At 36.1% G+C, this 24,262-nt stretch overlaps 1 pseudogene; it reads left to right on the top strand.

The window, feature by feature from the left end:
- Positions 1-809: 809 nt before the first annotated feature.
- Positions 810-19,419, top strand: LOC139039796 (sperm-egg fusion protein Juno-like; annotated as a pseudogene).
- The last annotated feature ends 4,843 nt before the right edge of the window (positions 19,420-24,262 follow it).

Raw genomic sequence — 24,262 nt, 5'->3', positions numbered from 1 at the left:
GAGAAGGAGGGGGAGTCAGAGAGAGAGGGAGAGAGAGAATAAGAATGTTTAGATGATGCTAACAGTATGGCCCTTCTGTAAGCGTCTGCTGATTTCAATAGCCAAGAGTCTGGAGTTTTATAGACAAAATGAAACAAGAGTTCAGGCCTTGGGGGAATGGCAGAGTATCAGAAGCTCCTATCTAAAGCAAGGAACTGGACCTCTGAAAAACTGCACTTCACAAAATTATGTGGAAGAAAATATATCATTAAATGGCAAAGAGAGACAAAAATAAAGCTTTTCTGCTTTTCCTAGGGCTTTGTTTAAAGAAAAATAAACATTTCCATGAATATATACATATAGATAGAGATACACACACACACACACACACACACACACACACATAGATACACGGGTCTGAAACTGACACAGGTTTGTAATTTAAAGCTAGTAACCTGCATAGTCTGAGGTATCCCAAATTGAGAACTAAATATGAAATGTTTCTGGAATAGTAGACACCAAGATACTAAGTTGAAATACCAATATTCTCTTGACGGGCAACAACTGAGATTAAAACCCCAAGAATTCCTATAGGAAAAAACTCAGAAAACACTAACTCAAAATCAAAAATTACTGCACACATGAGAAAAAAAGTCATCACAATGGACAATTTACCAAAACAACCAGAGAAAAATCAGATACTCATGTTCTAGATAAAATTAACTTGTTAAAATAGAATGAAATAATCAGAGTTAAGAGTTCTAAGGTATATGTATTAATTGGAAAAGGAGCAGAAATTTTAATTAACTTTAAAGATTAATAAGCAGGCATACTAGCATTTTAAAGGAAACAATCATAATAATGGCTGTTGAATATATAGATCTAGATATTCCATACAGTAAGATATGAAACTAAATTATAAAAATAAAATTGAACAGACTCAAAGCAAGACAGCAAAGATGCAAACACTGTAAAAATAAGGTAGTTAGAATGTGAAAATTAAGTTACTAGGAAATAAAAATCTAAACATATCAGTATCACAGTGTAGGATAATGATGTCAGCATGCTACAAAGAAATGCTAAACATGCTAAAAGAAAACATGAGCTAGAACCTATACTTTGGCCATATGTCAGACTATAAACCCTTTAAAAATATAACTAGATTCTGTTTTTGTTTCCCCAAAACTAAGGGAAATCTCTGAGAGTGGTTCAGAGAAAGATTCCATGACATAAAACCAGAACACAAAACAATAAACAGTACACAATGCAAAAGGAGGGTGGCCAAAAAGCCGAAGGATAATATAAGCTATTACATGTCGGGTCTAAAGTTCAATCTGCTAGAAAGTGGAGGGATATGGACCTCAGCACCCAACTTAAATCTTAGATGTTTGAGTGGGAATAAGATGGTCTCAGGTCAGCAGTAGTCCTTGGTAACTGGCAGAATCCAATGGAAATTCACCCAGGAGGAAAGTTTCTCCAGTTGAAGCCTTCCAAATACTAAAAGATTAAGTCTCATTAAAATAAGATATTTCAATAAAATATTATAAAACACACAAGGAAATAAGCCACATGAGTCAGAATCAACAAAATCAACAACAACAAAAAACATATTTAGATTCCCAAATAATTCTGATGAGAGAAGTAAGAGATCTAGAAAACAACTGCTGAAAATTTGAAAGAAATAAAATGTAGAAAAAAATGAGCAAGGAAAAGAGATTTACCAAAATCGCCAAGCTGACTTGGGAAAAGATTTAAATAGAATTTTATAAATGGAGAATAAATTGTTAAAATTATACTCAATAGACAGTCTAAAGAGCAGACTAGGGACTGCTGAAAGGATATTAGTAAGGTGGAAAGTAGATCTGAGGAAATTATCCTACAGGAAAATTTGGTATAAAGGTCAAAAACAAAGGTGAGAATAAGAACATATTACATAGTTCTAATAAGTCTCCCAAACCTAGAACTAAAGAAAATGTAGAAAAAGCAATACTTGCAGAATAACTGACAATTTTCCATAATTGATGAAAAATATAAATTAATAAATATAGAAAAGCACAGTATATCAAACATGAAATATAAATAAAGCTGAAAATAGATAATTATACTAAAGCTCAAATGAATTATAGACAAAAAGAAGATCTTACCAGAAGGCAAAGGTTAAACAAAATCATCTACAATTTAATCTGTAAACAAAATTCTCAGAAGTACAATGGAAGCTAGAAGAGAGAATGATAGTACCATCACATTGCTGAATGGAAACAACAGTCAATCCATAGTCCAGAATTTTCTATTTACCTAAAAAAGGTAACTTGTGTGTGAAATAAAGAGAATTATATACAAAGAGAGAAAAATAAATGATCATTAAGAGGCACGTACTAAGTAAATTTCTAAAAGACGTGTCTCATTGAAGAAAAAAAACAAACCTAGAAATATTTTTGATATAAAAGAAAAACTATAAGCAAAGTAATAATCATGTCAGCAACTCTAAATGGTCTGTCTCCCTAAAATGAATATGATATTATCAATTTATTAAATTAAAAGAGAAATGACGTATAAACTGGACAGAGAAAATGTAGATTAACATGTAAATTGAAGGGCATGCATTTTCCTAACAGTGCATTTTAAGTCAATTTTATACCTTCTAAAAAATATTTTACTAGCATATATTTCCTCAGTCCTTCTACTTTCAGCAAGTTGGAAAGTAGACACGTAAATCAGGATGTAGTTATTACAGTTCTCCATTCTTGTATTTTCAGGAAAGAAGTAAGATACTAATCGATTTCAGGCTTTGTTAAACCCACAAGGTAAAATAGAAAAGCAAATCACTAAAAAGCAAAAGACTAATTGGAAAGAAAAAACAATACAGGAATAAAAAAATAATAGAAATAACAATATAAACAGAAAGCACAAAGAGCCTAGAAATGAGTGCAAATTTCTTAATTATATTATGTGTAAAGCGAACAAAATAGCTCTGTAAAGACAAAGACAAAGAACAACAAAAACTCAAGTTCTTTGCAGTTTAAATGAGACGTAATTAAAGCAAAAGGACTCCACCAGATTTATGGAAAGTAGGAGTGAGGAAATATGTGCCAGTAAAATAAGAAAAAAGAAAAACAGTGGCTTCAAAATAATTCACATTGTTAGGAAAATCATGCCCTTCAAAACATCAAAAATTTCAATACAACAAAAGTAATATGGTAATTTGGAATTTGCATGTACCTGATATAATAATCTCACAATATATAAAACCAAATCTGCTGGAACTGCAAGAAGAAATTGTTAAATTCACCATTAATGTGGGAGATTTCAAAACACCACTCAAAATTCTCAGTAGGTAAAATATAAAAAATAGTACCTTGCACTAGAAAATGTACATTCTTTCCTTTTTACAAGAGTAAAGTGTATTACAAGACAGTGTATTAAAACGTAGGGGAAATTTTAGATTTCAATGAACTGATCTCATGCAAACCACATCTCTGAACTGCAATGAAATTAAATTGGAAATCTCTACAACATATGAGAAAAAATTTTTGAAAATTAAGAATAACTTGTCTGAATAGTTTGTAGGTCTTAGGAAAAAATATACTATCAGCTCCTCCTTAGCTTGGCCATTTTGGTGACTTCCCAGAAGGCCCAGAAAGAAATCAGTCAGAAAGAATGACTGAGCCCTGAGTCAGGGCACACAGCTTTAATTAGGCCAGAAAACATGGGAAGACCTCCAGGAGTGGTGAGCTAACCATCTGGCTGTGGCTATCTGGGTACACGTGGGTGTACAGCTGCAGAGTGGGAAGGGCATAGCAATGCAAGCTCTCATCACGTGCTGCACTCATATTCCCCATTCCTAAATCTGCTCCTCCTACAGTCACCCCCATTTCAGTAAATGATACCAGCCTCATCCAGCCACTCAGGCCTCAAATCCTGGAATCATTGGGATTCCTCTTTTTCTCTCACCCCTACATCCAAACCATCAGTCAACCTTGTTGACTCTATACGGTCCCAATGTAGGCAGAAGCTGACATGTTTCAGGACCACCACCTCAGTCCAAACCACTGTGATTTCTTGTCTGGACCATTGTGGCAGCATCCTAAGTAGTCTCCCTAAGTGTGTGTATGTGGTGTACATTCCCCAGAATGTTACCTATTTCAGAAACTGGCTTGTGGAGGTCATCCAGAGGGGGAGAGACACAGATAAATATAAATATGGTAGCAATAATTAATATTTTTTAAGACTAGAATACTAATCATAAACAAACATAAAAAAGTATAGTCTTTAATTTTCTGTAGTGACTGTATCATAGGAGGAATCATATGAAAATTATCCAGGTGTCTTTTATTTTATTACTAAAGTCTTTGCATAAGATAATTATATCATAGTTTTTATAAAAATTTCCGTTGTCAAGCAGTAAAACAGAAATGGCTGATGTATTTTTTGGGTTTGGAATTTTCTTGTCTGGTGATCGCTGTTGAAATAGGGGGTATTTTCTGAGACATCTAGCTATTTTTTCTAAGCTTTATTATTTTAAGGAAAAGGTGGGTTTAATTTTTTGATAGCAGTTAATCAGAACAAGATCATAATCCTTGGATATTGTCATCAATACAAATATTCAACTATTTTCCACTTAAATTAAAAAAAAAAGATGTTTTTTAACATCTGTTTGCTGAGATATAAAATATCCTACGCCTTCCCCAAAAATGTCTAAAAATTATCTGTAAAACATTTAGTTTTACCTAAATTTCTAGAGTTATGAGATTTAAACTAGTAGAAACTGAACTCGAGCTCTATTTGTGTGTTGTGTTTTATTAAGTTACTTGAAAATCATTCCAAACACATTTTCTGGGAACAAGTTTTCATATTGTAATTTTGGACATATTTCCCCACCCATTCGTAAAATGAATTGAATTGTAGCTCCTCTAAGGACCACTAAATAAATGAAGACAGTTTATAAATTTTTCAGAAATTCCTCAGAGTCCCAAATATGTTTTGTCATTTGTTTTGTCTAAGCTTTTTAATTCTCCTAGAATTAAATAGAAACAGCAGAGACTGCTATGCCAAATAGCTCTCACTATTTGAAACTGTTCTCTTGTGAACTAGAATGGTTTTTAACGAGAGTGTGTATTTAGAGATAATTAATTAATACTACAATATTTTGATGAATAAAGATGGCAATAATTAACAATAAAATACAGTGTGCCAAAGCACTGCACAGTAGGACACCATAAGTAGGATCATGTAATAGATTCAAATAATGGGACCCTCTGAGTACTACGCTCTTGAAATTTACAACAGATCCAGAGCAGGAGATAGAGGGGTTTTTTTTTGCCAACTTTATTTAGGCACAGTTGACAATTAAAAGTTGTATGTATTTGGGGCTGGCCCTGTGGTGTAGTGTTGGCATTTGCATGCTTCACTTCAGCAGACTAGGGTTCGCAGCTGCAGACCTAGTACTGTTCGTCAAGCCACACTGTGGCAGCATCCCACATAAGATAGAGGAGGATCAGCACAGACGTTAGCTCAGTGACAATCTTCCTCAAGCAAAAAGAGGAAGACTGGCAATGGATGTTAGCTCAGGCCCAATCTTCCTCACAAAATTTTTTTTAATAAATTGTATGTATTTAAGGTGTTAAATTTGATGTTTTTAAAAATTATCTTTAGTACTTTTTTTATTAAGGTCACACTGCTTTATAACATTGTGCAAATTTCAGGTGTATGTCATTATATTTTGGATTCTGTAGAGACTGAATCATGCGCATCACCAGAAGTCTAGTTTCCATCTATCACCATACATACATGCCCCCATACCCCTTTCACTTTTGATATACCTATACATTGTGAAATTGTCTCCATAATAAAGCTAATTAGCATATCCATCACCCCATGTAGTTACTATTTTTTCTGCATGTGTAGTGAGAATACTTAAGATCTAATTTCTTAACAAATTTCAAATATACAATACAGTATTATCAGCTATAGCCATATCGTTGTACATTAGATCTCCAGAATGTTTTTATCTTGCATAACTGAAATTTTGTACCCCTTTCACCAACATCTCCCCATTTCCCACATCCCTCAGCCCCTAGCCACCACCATTCTACTCTCTGTTTCTGAGATTGACATTTCTTGATTCTGCATACAAGTGAGATCATGCACTATTCGCCTTTCTGAATCTGGCTCATTTCACTTAGCATAATGTTCTCCAGGTTCATCCATGTTGTTGCAAATGGCAGGATTTCATTATTTTTTTTTTTTTAAAGATTTTATTTTTTCCGTTTTATCCCCAAAGCCCCCCAGTACATAGTTGTGTATTCTTCGTTGTGGGTTCTTCTAGTTGTGGCATGTGGGACGCTGCCTCAGCGTGGTCTGATGAGCAGTGCCGTGTCCGCGCCCAGGATTCGAACTAACGAAACACTGGGCCGCCTGCAGCGGAGCGCGCAAACTTAACCACTCGGCCACGGGGCCAGCCCCTCATTATTTTTTTAAGATTGAATAATGGCCCATTATTCCACATACATATATATCACATTTTCTTTATCTATTCATTTGTTGACATTTACTCTGTTTCCACGTCTTAGCTATTGTTAATAATGGTGAAATGAATACGGAAGTGCAGATATCTCTTCCAGACACTGATTTCATTTCCTTTGCATATATACCTAGAAGTAGGATTGCTGGATCATATGGAAGTTCTATTTTGAATTTTTTAAGTAATCTCCATGCTGTTTTCCATAATGATTGTACCAATTTACATTCCCATCAGCAGTAAACTAAGCTTCCCTTTTCTCCACATCTTTGCCAACACTTGTTATTTCTCATTTTGATAATAGCCATTCTTACAGGTGTGAGGTGATATCTCACTGTGGTTTTGATTTGTATTTCCCTGATAATTAGTGATGCTGGGCACCTTTTAATATATCAAGGTTTATTTTTCTACTAAGTTAGTTCATGGTTGATTCTAATGATGCTGATGGAGAAAATCATCTTTCTCACCTTAAACCTTAAATTGACCTTAAAGTCAGTTTTAGGATGCCAACACTGAAAATGAAGAGTAGAGAAGAAATTCAAAACTACTACATTAATCCCATATATGGTCTGTGGGTTCGTTTTTGTACTTTTGTTTTTTTACTGTAAGTCATATTAACCACATTTCAAGAAGTAAAATATGATAAGTAAAGTACTATCACCTTTTTTAAGTGTGAATACAATCCTATAATAAAAACACTTGATAGAATGTGATATCCTGTAGCATAAACGCAAAATTGGAAGCTTGGACTGTCATTAAGATACAGTAGATAATGAGTGATACAAAGAAAATTGTCATACAAAATTTTACAAACTAATTTCACAAATCTAAAATCTCCTCACCTTATCAAAGATTTAAAATGGTTGAAAGATTGAATATTGAGAGAGAACATGAACAAGGATTCCTAGGAAAGCACTCTTCTGTGAGTACCTCCATTTTCAGTAGGAGTACCTGACCCAATTTTCTAACTAGTAAAAGAACTTTCAACAGGATGGGTAAGAGAACTTGACACGTGTCCAGGAGTTAGGGAATTGTCCAATTTCAACATGGGAAAGGTAAAAAACGGGGTTGACTTTACTTTCTGTTTTGGTCATACAGCAAAGGATTGTTGCTGCTGTGTTAGAATCAGCTTGCACCAGAGAGTTTTGGGGCAAAGTGATTATTTGCCTTTAAGCAGATACCTTCAAAAGAGCTGAGTCGAAGTCATTACAATCATCTGATAGGGCAGTGAGGAGGGCAATGGGACCACTAGAGAGCGCCTATACGGGGTAGGTCACTGGGAAACAAAGGGCCAAGGAGAAAGCTGCATGTCCAACGAAAATGAATCTCCTGTGTCAGGAAATGTGTAACTGAGAGATTCCACATGCACAAAAAAAGAATCATCTTTAAAAATCTCCCAAACTTAAAGAGCATAAGACCACGTTCACAGTCCTGCTTGATCAAGAACTTTCCTGCCAGATTTCCCATTCTTTCTGCCTCTCTGACAGTCTGACCCTGAGTGGGCAAGATGAGGGAGACTGGGTGGAAACAGAAGGCAAGAAGCTGACCACACCTCTATCCCAGCAGCAGACCCCAGCAAGGAGAGAAATGCATAAGTGTCCTTAAATAAAGCAGGAAATGTTGGTAGCTACATGGTTCTAGATGTCCTTAATGACTTAATTGAGGCTGTATTTATGCTTCAAAACAACTGTATACTTATTTATTGTGAATGAGCAGAAAAGTATGAAATTCTCTTAATCTAAAGGTAGAAGTAGTTAGTACTTCTTCATAAACACATTTCAAAGGTGATTATAGAAAAATAATGGACAAAAATGCTTCTGAATATAGCCTAAATCCTGTTCATTTACTTTATCAGATACGTATGCACGTTTATTTATACATTTGTGTATATATTTCTATACAATATGAAAAGTGTTAATGCATTGCTGCATTAAAAGCGTTAACATGAACTGATGGCTTTAAAGATCTCATATTTACTCTGTCACTACTACACAGCCAGGGTTTTTTGATCATTATACTTAATGTGCATAGCCAGCTACCAGATTTTGTGCACCTCTTATACCAAGATTTCATTCTTTTACACCAAAGGAATCTTGTCACTCTGAAGAGTCGTTGATCTCAGATACAGAAGCTGGAAAAATATAAAATGTGCACAAAATATTTGTTTATATGTAATGAAATATTTGTTTATATGTTTATTTGTTTATATGTAATGTTTAAAGTGCTAACTTTTGGGGTAGTATTGGAAATAACAATACTACTTAAAAATAACAATATTATCAGAAAGTGTCTTTCTGGAGAGAACTTCCACCACCAAAGAAATGAGAATTTGAGCATAAAAAAATTTTTGCTCTCTCTTTCTCTTATAATTTCAAACCTATCAAAGAAGCCATTAGTTCATGCTGACATCATAATAAATTAAAATTTACTCCAAAGAATTTTCCATATATTCTCAAATGCCTTACCTCAACCAACACAAACTATTTAAACTTTCTCCTCATATTTCCCACATCTTCTGACAAATAGTAGAAAAATAGAACTAGAAATAGGAAGAAATATATGAATTAAATTTTACATAATTTGTTTATTTACTATTATTAAATATCAGGTTTAAGTTTATTTACTATTTTTAAATACTTATATCAGGACATAAGTATTAGGGTATGTTCACTATCTAAAATTGGAGCCACCAAATGTGGACCTATTAACAAGATTCCAGCCGTTTTACCGTTTCTTGAACATGCAGAGCCTGTTATAAATTCATGGGATTTGCACTGGCTGTTTTCTATGCCTGGAATGTATTCCCACTAATATTTCTCAGTTGCTCTTTTTCAGGTCTCTGCCCAAATGTTTCTTTCTTATGAAAATCTTCCGTAAACAGGCTATTTAAAAATCGCTATAACTAACTCCTTGCTATTCTTTATACTATTACTCCATCTTGAAATTGCGTTACATATGTATTAATCTTTAATTTCTTTTTTCCCTATTAGACTATAAGCCTCATGAGAGAAGGGATTCTGTTTGTCTTATTCATGCTTGAGTCCTAATTGCCTCAAATTGGTGCACAGGTTCTCAATAACCACTTGCTGAGCGACTGAGTAAATGAGCTTCCTCAAAAAGTCATGTTTTATCCTAATCAATTTTGTCAGGCTACTCAAAATTGTGTACTTATGTTTGCAGCTGTTTAGACTACATAATTCTACAAAATGGGTTCCTGTTTTACTAAAAAGATAACTAAAAAGCAATCATATTCAATTCTAGGAGGTGGAAATTTGAGGATGCATTTGATGGCCAGCCTTTGTCTTCGGTAGATAGATAAAACCCATATAATTTTTCCACTGATTAGATACAGGAAAAAGAAACACTAAAAAGTAGATATAGTCATAAACAGATCTCAACGATTCTTTCTCAGGCCTCTCTCTCAATTTGGAAAACAAATCAGAGAAACATATCACGTAGAAAAGAAGCTCAGGAAGACATATAAAATACACACTATGCTTTCTGCATTTGAATTGGCAACCTTAGAATTCTGGTGACATTCTTAATGGCATCTATTTGTATCAACCTCTGTGATGTTTAAGACAAGTAGTAACTTTGTTGTGACCATGGATGTAGGAACTTGGGGGTCACCCTTGGCTCTGTCACAGGGTGTCTCCAGAATCAGCAGTGAAACAGGGCCACAGATTAAGGAAAGCAACTCTCCGTCTGCATTTTATCGTTTGAAATATTAATTTCAGTGTTTCTTTTTTACAGCCATTACAATCTTCGTAATTAATCTTAGCTTACAAAGTCCTAAAAAAGTAGAATAACTTCCCTGTTATGAAAGTACATTTGCTTTGTCAAAAGATTATTCATTAGTTTAGTTCTTATCCTTCCAAAGCCTTGAAAAAGAACACAAAAACTCCCAAATATCTGCAAAAGTAGTTTTGTATCAAAAATTCAATGTAACATACTCTGAGTGTTCTGAACTCAACTGATTATAGAAAATTGCCTTCTTCTGATGAAGTAATCTACATCTAGATTTTGTCACCACGGTAAAAACAGCTTCCTGTAAATTTGTTTTACAAGGAAGTTGGTACTTTAGAAATGATGTTCACTTCTCTTTAGAGAAGAATACGTCTTTTGAAAAATGATTTTTTTTCTGTCAGGAGCCTGCTGCTCAAAATTTCTTAAACTACAGTCAATTATTTTTTTTTAATTTCCTTTTCCAATTGTTGGTGTGAAAAAGATATTTTAGTGTATTAAGTAATCTATAAGAAAATGAAAACAACAGATTGTGATCCAAATCAGTAATAAGTGAATCTTATATTAAAATATCAGTTTTATACATTTGAAAGTAAAATGTTTCTGAAAAATGTTTTTGATTAAATTGAATAATAAAATATAAAATGTATACACTATAAAATATAAATCTTCCTCATAACAAATATTCACTTCTTAGCAAGTTTTGCCATTTTCTTAGCTTGAAATCATCTGGCAATTTAAGCACTCAAAGCTTAAGCTTTTGATCTGGTCAAGGATGCATGACCACCTAGGGACAGGATCCGGCCTCCTGAGAAAATCTTGCCTGCTGTTCCCCTGCTCCTTCAATTACAATGAGCACTGTGAGTCATCGTGAGAGTTAAAACTGAGTGAACAATGACTCTGCACGTAATTTTTAGAACTTATTTTTTCCTGCATTTTGCAGCTCAAACATAAGGCAGCGTGGTATCGTAAAGAGTTTGGCTTTGAAGTCAGGCAGACTTAGATTTGAATATTGGCTCTGCCTCTCATGGACTTGGAGATTTTAGGATTTAATTAACTTTTGAGTCTTTGTTTTCTCATAATAGACATTCAGTGAAAGGTAGTTATCATTACCCCTGACTCAGTAAACGCATAGATCACTTGGAAGACTGGCATGTGGTTGCCTACATATAAATGAAAAAGAAACACAGGTAAAATGTAAAACATAGTGAATTGTGAGATAAAAGTAATACAAATATGAAAAGTTAGACAAGACAACCACAGAATTCTTAAAGTAGCATGTGACATTTCAAAGAGAATCATAGAGATCTTTCTCGTCTTCTGGATTAACTGACACTTGAACTGAATCTTCAACAAACTTTATATTGGATAACAGTATATGAGTATAAGTATAAGAGTATAAGAGTACTGACTATGTGGTGTGCACTGAGCATGGTGTTCAAAGTTAAACCAAATATAATCCTTGTTCTCTATGGGAGTTAGGACAAGTAACCCAGCAACTATACTGTACTGAAATAAATCATAGATATAAGATATGCTAAGTGAGTAGAGAGGAAGACGCTGGCTAACACTGTGCTCATGCATTTGTGTGTGTGTGTTGGTGGCGGTGGGGGGCAGTGCATATGTGTTAATATAGCAAGAGGTAAGGACTAGGGAAAGATGAGTTAACAGGGGAGGAGATGCTTGAGAGGGGAAATAAACTTTGCCTTTAGCTCCTATAATTTTCTTTTGTAACACTTTTCTTCATTTCTAATTTTATAAGTGTGCAATTGTATAATTAATGCCTATACTTCCCACTAAAATGCAAGCTCCTAATTAGCTCATGTAAACTTCTAATTAGCTCATGTCTGTTTTGCCCTCTATTATTTATGCTGGCTGAAAACCACTGCAAAGTTTTAAGCCCAACCTTAACTCACCAAACTATCACCAATTTGTCCACTATCACATAAAAAGGCACAGAAAAAGAGTTTGCCATTCATGTAGGATGTGTCCGTAGTAACGCCTCTGTAGTAAGGAGCCTTCAGAGAGCCAGCAGAGAGACACTGATGGGTTCACATCCTGGTCTCATTCTGGGTTCTCTAATCTACATTTTCTCCAAATTTTATCATCACAAATCTTTCAAACTTGATCTTTTTAAGCAGTTTACAAGCTGATAATATTGTTAGCTACTTTCCACATATCAAAGTAGAGCTTAACCTCATGTTGTCTCTTTTTTAATGCAAAGTGACCACAAGATATACTGATTGATATTCTGTCCACTGGGAGAATTTGTCTTTTCAACAGGCCTTCAGGAAGACTTCTAAGTCTGGCTCAGTAATGGCAGAGCAATCCATTTCTGACTTGTGTTAGCACAGTATGCAGAGCCACTTGCTACAAAATTTTCCCCTTGGTCATCTGACGCAAAGAACTCCACATTGCTGTATGTTGAAGGAGGATGGGAGTGTAGCAGATGTAGGCCAACAGAATTTTGAATCATTTGCTTACAGAACTTGCTTACATCTTCAGAACATTGGAAACCTTATTTGTAATATACGACTTCTAATAGATAGTGTAATGTTGCTGATTGTGCCCAACCTCATGGAATGGTGGTTCAGTTTGTATTTATTTCTTTTTTTTTTAAAAAAAGATTGGCCCTGAGGTAACATCTGTTGCCAATCTTTTTTTTCCCTTCTTTTCCCCAAAGCCCCACAGTACATAGCTGTATATTCTAGTTGTAGATCCTTCTAGTTCTGCTACGTGGGACACCACTTCAGCATGGCTTGATGAGTGGTGCTAGGTCCACACCCAGGATCCAAACAGGTGAAACCCCAGGCCACCGAAGTGGAGTGCGCAAACTTAAACACTCGGCCATGGGGCCAGCCCCCTGTACTCTTTTCATGATAGGAAGCTAGGCTCACAAAGCCATTTGGTATACACTGTGAATCAAGTCAGGACAGATTTGGAGATTTTTGTTATACAGATAAAAAGGAACTTAGAAAACTAGCCATATGTTTTGGTCCTAATCCCTCATGATCTGTTAGCCCCCACCAAAGACTCCTGTTAGTCAAAATGTTTTCATTACCATGCCAGCCTCTGCTGTATATCAAGGAGCCTTATCCTCCTTACTTTGGGGCATAAAGTGCTGATGCTGGTCCTGTGTCACCCCAGAATCCCAAAGTCCTTCTTGAAATCAGGAAGCCCATTTCAATAGCAGCATCATCCACATTATCATCACTGTAGAATTTATCAAATAAACTAATGCTTTCCTCACTAATGATGCATTTATTGTCATTTCATGGGGCAAGCTTAGAGAGTTACAGAAGAGATATCCACTCCAACATTTCTAGCTACCTTATAACTTGGATTCCAGATTCTGATTCGATACTGTTCAAGTTTAAGTTGCTTGGAGTATCTCTTTTTAAAACTTTTTATTAAGATTATTATAGTTTACAACCTTGTGAAATTTCATTTGTACGTTATTGTTAGTCACGTTGTAGGTGCACCACTTTACCTTTTGTGCCCTCCCCCCCCCTTTCCCCTGGTAACCACCAATCAGTTCTCTTTGTCTCTATGTTTAACTTCCACCTATGAGTGGAGTCATACAGAGTTTGTCTTTCTCTATCTGGCTTATTTCACTTAACATAACACCCTCAAGGTCCATCCATGTTGTTGTGAATGGGAAGAGCTTATACTTTTTTATGGCTGAGTAGTATTCCATTGCTTGGAGCATTTTTAATTGCTTCTTGATCTCATAGTTTATGATTTTATGGCTAAACCCTGAAATTAAAAGTTGACCACACTAAATGAAGATGGTATGTCAGAATGTCTTTGTCGTATTTACATTATTGGATAGGATCTGTAAAACATACCAGTATTGACAACTTTTTATGAATTAAATTCATTTTCTCCCTCATACCATTTCTCCTTCAGTCTCTTTCACCTTAATAAATGGAAATATAATTCACTAGTTTCTCAGACTAAAAACATTGGTGTCTCTCTTTATTTTTATCTTACATTTCATTTCATCAGCAAGTCCTATTGACTCCACCTCCAAAACTTATCCTGAATCTAATCATCTCTCTTCCATTTTTGCTTTTTGAAAATGGTATGCTGTGAACAGCAGTAGGAGATATCATTTGAAACTGTAAATCAGATGCTATTCTTTTACTGTTCACACAGTTTTACTGTTCCAGTGATTTCCCATAGCTATCGAATAAAACACAAATTTTTACCATGACCTACAAGGCCTTACATCACCTGGCCCCTGCCTACCTCTTGAGCCTCATTTCCAATGTTTTCTCCCTCAAGCAGTCCACTTCAGTGACACTGTCTGTTTTACTATTTTTCAAACTTGCCAAGATTTCCTGCTTCATTTTTCCTAATGGGTGAGAGACTATCCATTCACACATGTCCCCATCCCTCTGCTCTTTCACATCACTCAGGTGTCCGCTTAAGTTCCATCTCCTCAGTGAAGTCTTCCCTGATTACCCATCTGAAATATCACAGTGCTTCTTCCCCACCAACCATGTTCTTACATAGTACTCTACTTTATTTTTCCTTAATATTTATAACACAAAAGTATATATATTTACTTACTAGTTACACTTTGTTTTGTTCCTCCCATAGAATGTAACCCCAGGAGGGCAGGTACCTTCAGGTCTATCTACTACTAGGTCCTCAGCAGCTGGACCAGTGACTGGCATAGTAGCTCAATCACCATTTGTTGAATGACTGAAAGAATGAATAAATAAATAAATGGTTAATTAACTAATATATTATAGTCAAAGGAAAATATAAAAAGTTTCTGAACTAAGGCAGTGAGAATTAGAATGGAAGAGAGGGAACACAAAATATTGCAGAGAAAGAATTGATGACTGTAAATCATAAGATATAAAGACAGAAAGAGAGAATAGTGAACAATATCTTATGTTTTCGACCTATATTTCCAGGAGGATAATGGTGGCTTTATCCTAGGAACGACAGCGTAGATTATGAACAGATTACCAGTTTTCATGTGTGAGATGAAATGGTAGCTTTGAAGTTGAAGAAAGATAAAATAGTCAATTGGAGAAGAATGAGATTACTCTCAGTAATTTAAAGTTCAAGTAAATCTCTGAAAATTAATCATTAAAAAAAGCAGGGAATACTTACGGTGTCCTGCTTATGTAAATAACTCAATATATGCAGGATGTTCTGTGATTATAACATATCTAGTAAATGAAATTGTCAATAGAGGAGTAAGAAAATAGATTTCAGAGAAGCAAAATTCAGCAGTATTGATTCACCACTGTTCAGAAATAAAAAATAATTTGGGGTAATACAAGAAATTTGGCCCCTTGATAGTGTTTTCTCCCATGTGAGGGAGGAATAATTTACCAGGCTTCTTCACGAAGTACATGAAATATCTCTGGAGGGTATCTACTTCTCTATTCTCTCATTCCATGGTCATCAGGCAACACTTTGATGAATAATTAATTTTCTTATATAGTTCAAATACCAGAAAGTGAGCTGTCCTTGCTAGAAATGTGATCACTGGAGTAAATTAATATGTTGGAAATCTGATTTATTTATCAATCTCTTATGAGTTTAGTTAGCATTAACCCAACTTGAGCTTGAGAGCTTAAAAAATCCAAACAGTTGAAAAATCCAGTTTCTGGACTTTCAAGATGAATATTTTATCTTGGCTGTTTATTGAATTATCAGGCTAGCTATTTAAGGTACCCATACCTAACTGTACATTTTGTTTCCTATTTCAACAAATTTTCAGTTTTCTCACATATTTCAACCATGTAGTAATTGAGGATATTAATTTTCCCTAGAATAATGAATGATTTGTGGGACAATAATAGGAGCTAAGATAATGGAGCTTTGATAACAGTTTAAAAGGAGAGGGCATATGATCCAGGAACTACTCATCCAAGAAATCTAACTTAGTGATATTTAATGAACTATACTTCTCTTTATTTTCCTTTTTTCCTTAGTTTTTCTCTGGAAAATAAGTGAAACGGTAAATTGTTGAATAAATTAGTATATACCTAAATTTTCATTATTAACCTTTTGCTCATAGGCTTTCATTATGAACAGTGGTTTATGAATTTGGTCAAAAAATCTTTTTGAATTGTGTCTAAAGTGTTACAATTTAAATGCTCTTTATACAAATTTATACTTAAAATCTCTAGCATATCTTAAGTTCCTTACAATTTATCCTCTATTTGTTTTTGAATACTACACAGAAATCACAAAAATGTCTAGCACATAACATGTAAAATACTGATTGAATGTTGATGGCCTGAAGGCTCAGTGTGTCAAGATTTCTTTGGTTGCATTCAACAGGACTTAACCTTGGCTAATGTAGGCAAAATTGGAAGGGTGGGGGTAACTCATTGATTCAAAGGAAAAAGCCATAGAGTAAGAATTCAGAAATAAGTAGAATTAGGGCAACCCTACAAAGCTCAATATACTTGAGAGCATATTATAAAATATCTTATGATAAATATTGTTAGTTTACTTTTTATAACCAGTGGTAACACCTTCGAATATTTCGTTTTCAATCATTTAACTCTATTTTTAATTTTTCTTCCTCTGTTAATATCTATATTTTAAATCCATTTATGTTTTGAATAAAATGCTCATAACAATATGTGAAATACGCACACTCTGCGTTCCCCTGTTACAGGGTGTTTATGATTCTTAGTTTTTGTGTGTTATGAAATAAAATAAATGAGGAACGAATTACTATGCAATAGAAAACACTGATGCAGCTGTGATAAATGTAGGTTGCAGACAGTTGCAATCAGTAGTTTAAAGGAGCCGTTTATTAGTGTGTAGCAGAAGAAAAGTACGAGATTAGGAAAATAAAAACAATAACTTGTCATTTCCAAAATGGGCTGTAATAAGATAAAATATCAAAACTAAAACCTCAATCATTACTATTGTTTCCTAAATGTACAGTTAACAAAGGCACATCCATCAAATAACAATAACTAAAAATTATATGCATAAGGGATAATTAGAAAACTAAAATTTTAATAGCAAATAAACATATAAGAATTTCCAAAACACATGACAATAAATACCATTTTTAAATGGTGGATTGTTAATAGAGATTTAACATCTGAAACTTGATTACTGAAAAAGACCTTTTAAACAGTTGACATGTTGCTACGGCAATAACTTCTGTAAAAAATGCAACAGCATCATGGATATGGTTTAGCATATACATAGTACAGCGATATTCAGCACAGTTTATATGGGTGCCATTTCTGTTCTCTTTTGATTTATTTTATCCTCATTTTGGTTCATATTTTCATCCTTCTTTGCTCATCTGATAATTTTTGACTGAATGCCAGATACATCAAATTTCCCTTGCTGAGCACTGGATATTTTCACATCCCTGAAAATATTCTTGAGGTTTGTTTTCAACCCAAACAGGTTACTTGGAAGCAGCCTGAACCTTCCACAGGGCCAGAGGAAGTCTTTAGTCTTGGGCTAATTTTATTTCACTTACTGAGGCAATAGTTTCTGAGTATTCTACTCAACGCCCCGTGCTTTACATTTTCGCACCTTGGCTGGTACAACACAAACTACTCATTGCTCTGTTTGAGCCCTGGAGATTGTTTTCTCTAAACATGTTTCAGGTGGTTTTTTCCCTAACCTCAGGTATTTTCCTCAAACACATGTGTTGATCAGTACTCAGCTAGATACTTGAGAGGGATTCTCTGCCCGTCTCTGAAGTTCTCTTTCTGCACAGCTCACTTCTTACCGGGACTCTGCTGCCTTGGACTCCACAGACGCTCCATTTCATCTTCTCAACTCAGGGTGACAGGCCGGCTCTGCCTGGATTCCACCTCTCTGCACTATTGCCAGGAACGTCTCTTTAGGCAGTTAATGGGGGCACTTTTAGGATTCACCTTATTTTTTCTTTCTCAGGATTCACCGTTTTGCACTATCTCATGTCCAATGTCGGAAATTTTATAGATATATTCCAGTTCTGTGTTGTTTCCTTTTTACTCCCTCTTGACTTGAACTCCTAAATAAAGAGTTTTACATCATCTGGAAAACTGTTTTGTGAATATGTATCGCCAACTACTGTGAATACTTTCATTTGCATTTCTGTTTAGGGCTGCACCGGTGTCAAGCAGAATTGACCGGAAACAGCTCTGAGTGCCCTGTAGAAGGTCGAACACAGGCGAGATCTCAATATGGGTATACGCATTCCCTGAGTGCCTGCTGCAGGGCTATCACCATGGGGGAAGCCCACCTGGATGTGTCCCTGCTCTACAACTTCATATTGGTCCATTGTGGATTGATGACCTGGGCCTGTCAAAAGCACTTCGTCCAGGCCGCCTAGTTCTACGGGTGCTCCCGGAACCTGGGGCCTTGGATCCAGCGCGTGACCCCGAGTGGGCAGGCAGAGCGAATTTTGGATGAGTCCCTCTGCCTGGAGGACCGTGAGTAGTGGTGCGCAGGCTGCCGCTCATCTTACACTTGCAAATCCAGTGGGCATGGCGCCTGCGACCGGAGTCGGGTGAACAACTGCTGCCCTACAAGGGCCCAGTGCCACTCTTTCCCCCCGTTACTACTCCACCCTCGCTGACCTGTGCGAGAAGATTTGGAGCAACTCCTTCAAGGCGAGCCCTGAGCACCGCAACAGGGGGCGGTACTTCCAGAAGTGGGTGAGCCTGCTCAGGGCAGCCCCAGTGAGGCTAGGACCCGCCCCTTCGCCAGCCCTTCCCCGTTCTGGCAAATTCCCAACATTCTATTGGCCTTCTCTCTGTTCCTGTTATTCCTTTCCCGAGTGTCCCTTCTTCTGGCACTCACACTTCTGCGCTCCCACCAGCTGTGGGCTGGGCTGGGCTGTGGCAGCCTCCTTCCTGGGGCTCTTCCTTAAAAGAAGCACAGACTGGAGTGTTGATGGCACATGGAGGCTGCAGTAGCTGGTGCCTGAGCCTCGGACATTGGGTTCTAGTCCCCCTCCACTGCTCTGCTTTTCCCTGCCTGGGAGGCCTCGGGGACTGGGAGCGCCAAGCTGACCTGCCCCCTCCTGCCTTTAAGGATAATGGGGCTATGAAGTGGGACGCCACGCCCTCTTCGGCTAGTGCACGCCCACCCCTTTCCAGGCCAAAGCTGCTGGTGACTGCCCTGGTCTCCAGACCCATGATTGCGCCTGCTATAAAACGGTAGTTGACTTAAAAAAAAGACAGAACAGAAGCGCTTTTAATTTTTAAATTAAAAATTACAATTTTTTAATTAAAAATATTGGCAAAAAAATAAGGAAAGATGTATTCTGGCCAAGGAGACCTTTAAAAACTCTTGTGTTCTATTCAAAAGAAAATTTCATCATATTTAATGTGTTAAAAATTGGGAAAGGCTTAGAACCATCCTAATGTACAGTGTTAACTATGATAAACTCAAAAGGAGCTGTGTCCCAACTGTCAATGATATCAGATTTATTTTGCATGCAGTAATGTTAGCAAACTAGACTTATTCCACTGAATTAATATTGCTAATTTTAATATTTGTTTCTCCACTCTTGTTTGTATATCATTTTTTTATTTAGAATAATAGAACAATTTAAATCACAATAGCTTTATACCTAGATTGTGTTTGTATTTAAAACACGGCAAGTGATATAATAAATAATTCAAATCCACACTGTGGCCTATGCTACTTTATTATTATTTTTACAGCTATTAAAGGTGTTATAAAATTACTCATGTTTGGCAAATCTGATCCAGTTGGAAACTAATTGATATCAGGAGCAAAGCTGAAGTTCTAAAATCTTAGACTTTATATTGGAAGGCTCAGAACGTAGGCTATCTAGAGAGTACAGAGTGGAGCACAGGTTTTTCAAATATTTGTGTTCATATGTATCACCAGAGCCAATTCCCAGGCTCCAGAGTTTCTGATTTAACAAGTCTAGGGTGAGATTCAAGGACACACATGTTTTAAATTACTTCCCATGTGATGCTGATACTGTGGTCTATGAATTACGTGGTGAGGCCTTCTGGTCTAAAAATCAAGATGAACAAGTCAATGGCGATTTGGACTAGGACTGATTCTAGTTATTCAGAAGCAAATAGAAAGAGCACCTAACCCAAATTCAGGGATAAGGGAAGGTGCCATAAGGAGCTAACATAAAGAAAGCATAAGAGATGGCCAGGCAAAAAGATCAGGGACCTTATAGGAAATACCATAGTGAGGGAGAGGCCTGGAGGTAAGAGCAAACCTGACCTACTTAGGAAACAACACATTGTTAAATAGAACTGGAGGTTCATAAGCATTTGCTGATTAAACACAAAGCAAAGAGATGACTAACAAAGACAGCAACATATTACACACGAAGCTATGTATTCTTAACACAATACTCACCAGTATTAATGAGCGTGAATAGCTTATATGTCTTTTTAGTTGTGACCTTATCCCTTAATAGATATTTGAATATACTTTCATGAGAGTATTCTCTTTTTGCTGTAATCCACGATTATGTGAAACTTGTTATACGTGCAATCAGGTGCCACATAGTGATGATTTGGTCAATGATAGATTGCCTATAGGTCAGTGGTCCAGTGAGATTAGTACTACACTGCCGAGGTGTGTAGTAGGCTATGCCATCCAGTCTGTGTAAGTGCACTCGATGACGTTCACGCAATGATGAAATTGACTAACAATGCATTTCTCAGAACTCATCTCCATCATTAAGGGACGCGTGACTGTATAGACAGAGTGATTAATTACATTTGTAAACTTCTAAGACCAAATTGACTTATTTTTCTGGCCAGTCATTTTCCTCAGGTATTATAACATTTAAGGTTTTCAGAGTAGTCTCCTAAAATATTGTCCAATCCTTGAGATCATAATCTACATAATTTGATTTTCATTTAATCAATTAGAATTTACTGGTCCTGGTTATACACTACAGCCATGGCAGAGAAAGTTTAAAAGCTTAATACCCATGCATAATACAGTATTGTTTCCTATTCCTTCTCCACAGAAATAACATATCTAATGCTTGCAGTTGTGCCTAGAAGTCATTGTTCATTAAATTCTGAATTCTCTCCAGTTCTAGAGATAACCGTGTATCAGATACCATAACAAAGGCTCTTCGCAACTCAGGCTTCCATTAAGAAACACTCCTCACTTGGCCCCATAGTGGGGATATAGTGTTAGTTCTTTCTTCCTGGCATGAATGAAAGTAAATCATGGGACGTGTAGGTTCGTTTTATACATGGTGCCTGCGTTAATAGGAAACAATTAAAAAACCTCGCTCCTGAGTAATTGTCTGCTGTAATTTCAGCATAGTATTCCTATTTTTATAAATTAACAATCCACTATCCAGACCTCTAGCATTTCTGGACTCTGATCTTTGAAATATTAGATTTCATAGAGGTTAAAATCATCATTAGTTCTTGTTGGTGGGGGTCCAGCCCTCTCCCAGCACTGTTGATATGTGTGGTGTCCTATCAACCTGATAACATGTTCAATCCATCATAAAGTGTTTCATTTTTTTTTCAATATGACCGCCAGTCAAGATTAGTCTTGGAAGAGAGCTCCTACTCGTGCACATATTAAGTTTAGCAAATCTTGATCAACATGATGACAAGCCTCCAGTGTTTTAATTTTGGTGTGATTCAGAATTCCAAATTTTGTTCCTAAAGCTCCTGCTTGACCTGTTGGAGCTACTGCTGATTAAACTGTCATATATTTTTGTCATTGGGAGTTAAGGGAATGTGTGCTATTTGAAAGCACAAATTGCTCCCAGAATTAGGGCTTGCCCTATGAAATTGTCTACTGGGCAATAAGTTCCAACATAATCCATTTGTCACTGTGCATAGAAATTCTTTGTAAGCCATCTTCAGGGAACACTTCTTAGGCCATCTTCATCTTGATACTGAGTACAATCCTTTAATACAATAATGGTTCATGGGAAGAAAGGACTATTTCATCATTTGGCCTATCTTTGGATTGCTTGAACACCATGTGTCACCTTATTTCATTAACCCAGGTGTCTGGTACTAAGGATCTGCCCAAGGCATCTGCCTTAGAATCCAAGCCCTTTCTGGGTCTTGGGACCTTGTGGATAGGGTCCAGCATTATCCTTTAATAAGAGGTGATGTGATTCACCAGAATCCAAATTGTTCCATTAGTTTCTGTACTTCTTATTTTGTTGTGGGGTCAATAAAAAATAGTAGTCTGTTTCTCATATTTGGAGAGAAGCTCCAGCCCATCATAATTGTCCCACATTTCACAGACTCTACTGGATCTTGAAATTTGTCTGGTTAAATCGGCCAGTCTTTATTTGTCACATGGGTGACTGCCGTCCTTCTATCTTCCTGTCTCTCTGAGGAAGCAATTATTATATTTTGAACTTAATACATCAATGGATTCTAATGATTTTAAAGTCTAAGTGCTGTTGTACTACTTTATGACAGTATGCCAGTGAATTAAAATATTCCTCTGGGAGGATTGTGAAAGTGTACTGAAATCCACTCCTCATAAATGCAAATAGTGTTTGGCTATATTATAAAAAAGAAATGGGTAAGAAGGGGCTACTCAAATCTACTATGATATATTAATAATTCTTGTCTTGTTGCACTTTTCGTTATATAGGCTTTACCATATCTGTTCCAGACAAGTCTCTCAGGGAAATTGCCTTTTTTGATCCCCAATAGCCTCACAGTCAATATCCTTAAACCAGCTGTCTTGTATATCTACCAGATGGAGTTGTTGAAAAGGTAGTTAGTGGAAATCAATACTCTCACTTCAATCTCTTTCTTAATGAGAGGAATAATCTCTTGTTGCCTTCCTAGAATTCTATATTGGTTAATATTTATTAGAGAGGAGGGCCAGGGAAATTTCAAAGGTCCAATGTTAATCAAGTCAAGTGCAAATTCAGCTCACCTCCGATTAAAAATGGTAGGTTCAGATCTCTCCATTTGCACAGAATATCATCTCAATTATACTTTAATGGAATGTGACTAGTACAAAATGTACTTTCCTGTAATATTTTTCAATTTTCCACTAGAGCATATCTGTACCTTCCACATTTTGTCTTTGGGCCTTTCACAGTGTTCTCTCTATCCTCCATGGGTGTTGCACATTTACTGCCTATTTCCAGTCATTTCCAAAAGTTTCACGTATTCCTTGTAAACATTTCTCTTATACCATTGCCTAAGATATTAGCTCCTCTTGGCAGGGGTTTTTCTAGAAGATCCCTGTCTTTCAGTTCATCATTTTCAGATTCTTTCCTGTTTAAACAAGGGGTGGGGGTGGAATTTAGCCCTGTATTAACTATTTTGTATCTAATTTGTTGTTCTCATAATTGGATTTTAATTCATCCAAGGTAGAATATATGGAGCACATGTTTTGGCTAGAATTGAAACTGGTTCCAACCACTCAACAATGATATGATGATATGGCGATATGGTACCAGTTCTCTAGTAGCAACTCTATCAGTTTTCTTTCTTTTATTTTTAATTCCATTTTTTCAATAGCCATCTAAACAATTTCATTTGTTTTAGTCTTTTTCTTCATTTTCACTTCAATGTTACCTTTTTTAGGAGGAAGTTGCTGAAGGGGGTGTGGTACCAATCTTTACGATCATTTCATACATATATGATAACTACACTCTGTGCATTTTCTTGCCACCGCCAAATCCAGGTTACATAAAGTACCAAAGACTGGGATGATTATATCAGTAGTACCAAATCAGGGGTGCTCTCTCATTATCACATTGCTGATCTAGATTTGCCTGTGTTCTTAACATCCCTATTGTTTTGGAAAAAGTATGCTATTTGTTAGTTGGAGAGGGAGTAGAGGATTTTGGCTTTTTCAGTCTAAATTTGCTAAATCTCCACCTTCACCCACTGGAACTAGTTAGTTATAATACAATCTGGGAGTGTCTCCTCACAAAAATTTATAGCCACATTGGGAGGAGAATAAACTCATTCATTTAGGAACTAACTAAGATAAGTGATATAATCTTCTGATCATTTATTCTGCAAATCTATGCCAGTAAGGATGCATTGATCTTCTGCCAGTATT

Source organism: Equus asinus, chromosome 11 (assembly GCF_041296235.1).
Source record: "Equus asinus isolate D_3611 breed Donkey chromosome 11, EquAss-T2T_v2, whole genome shotgun sequence".
NCBI classification, from domain to species: Eukaryota; Metazoa; Chordata; class Mammalia; order Perissodactyla; family Equidae; genus Equus; species Equus asinus.
Note: the sequence above shows the minus strand (reverse complement) of the source record. Positions and strands in the feature narration are given on the sequence as shown.